The sequence below is a fragment of the Terrapene carolina genome, unplaced genomic scaffold (assembly GCF_002925995.2).
Source record: "Terrapene carolina triunguis isolate 2854851 unplaced genomic scaffold, T_m_triunguis-2.0 Scaffold517, whole genome shotgun sequence".
NCBI lineage: Eukaryota > Metazoa > Chordata > Testudines > Emydidae > Terrapene > Terrapene triunguis.
Window position 1 is genome coordinate 2,926,667 of NW_020664868.1, and position 1,764 is coordinate 2,928,430.

A 1,764-nucleotide genomic window follows, 5' to 3' on the forward strand; every position below is an offset into this window, starting at 1 on the left:
CTGGAAGCAGGGCCGTCATGCACAGCAGCCGGGGACACTCTCACTGAGCAAGGCGGGGGAAGCTTCTCGGGGGGACGTTGCCGTCCCAGAGGGCTCAGCGTTCCTGAGACTTGGGCCCAGAATCTCCCGCCATCAGGGCTGGATTCGCTCGGATTCAGCTCCGTCTGTTTGTAACAAAATAAAATAACCGTGAAAAATCTCGTCCTCGGGTTTAAAATAACCGTCGTGAGTTCAGAGAATTTCCGTCTGGATTTAATGCCGGGGAGAAGATGCCTCCCCCTCTCCCCTTTGAGTCCCTGGGGCAGTGTGTCCAGCCACACAGCTCCCCTTCGCCAATCTGGCCCGGCTCTGGAGGGATCACCCCACCTCCAAGGGAAATTAGCGGGATCAGGCCCCATCGTCCCATGTACCCCTTGGCCTTTTCACGGTGGAGTGGCTAAGGGGTTGCGGCATTCGACTATAATCTGGTGGGTTAGAGTCTCCCTCAATCTCACACGGGAAGGCCCCCTTCCATGCACTCAGAAGCACATGGGTCCTTGATCCAAAGGCGGTCTGACCCACAGCTGGCTACTGTGCCACACTGTCTAGATGGGCTATGAAACCGATGGCTTGGGGGATCACTGACGCTCAGCAGGGTGGGGAGAGGGCAGTTATTCCAGTGTCTCTTGTAGGCCCTGCTTGTCACACCCATGGGGTCACAAAGCAGTTATGGGGGGTCTGGGGAAATGGCTCGTCCCGCACCGATGACATTAAAGTCAGATCAGAGTGGGGGGAGATTTTCAAGGGGTGGATTCTTGCCCTGCGGTTCCCCGGTGGGCGCGGATTTCCCTGTGACTGCTCGTGCCCAGCTCCAGAGTTCTGCTGGACAGTGTCCGTCCGGCTTAGCTGCAGCTGATCTCTCTCTGTTTCTCCCCACTGCACCCTATAAAATGTCCCGCCGTGCGCTCATCTCCTCCAGCAAGCTCAGGCCTTAATCATAATCAGCCCTAGTATATCTCAAGTGGCTTTCCAGAGGAGGTCGGTATCATTAGCCCTGTTCTATGGGTGGGGAAACTGAGGCACAAAGCAAGCACGATTTGCCTGTGATCAAGCTGAGATTAGAACCCACATCTTCCAGGTCCCAGGCCAGTGTGTGATGCAGTAGGGCACACTGCTCTGAAGAGAAAGCACTGCTCTATCCACACCCCTAATGCCAGGTGCCCCCCACCCGCCCGCCAGCATTTCCCTTCCTTTGCCTGCCCGCCTCCCTGCGACACAGTCCCCGTTCTCCCAGACCCGCCTCCCGGCCTGTGTTCGTTGCCAAGTGTCTTTAAGGGAGGCGGGAGGAAGGGAATTGCCTCAGTCCCTGATTGCAGGTGGGGCAGGGGGACCCCCGCCCTGCCAAGCAGATGGCAGGACTGGCCCAGTTTGGAACATCCATGTGATGCCTGCAAAAAGCTTGCCTGTGGGTCAGCGGCTGGTGTGCTGAGCGCACTGCCCATCACGCTGGCCAATTGTGCCCTTGTGCCACCCAGCTGTCGTCTCGTGTCTTAGCCTTAGATTGGAAGCCCTTTGGGGCAGGAACTGCCTTTTGGTTCCGTGTTTGTACAGCGCCTGGCACGATGGGGTCCTGCTCCATGGCTGGGCACAAAGGTGCTACCGTAATACACCTAATAGCAATACAAATGTACAGCGCCTGGCACGATGGGGTCCTGCTCCATGGCTGGGGTGCCTAGGCGCTACCGTAATACACCTAATAGCAATGCAAATGTACAGCGCCTGGCA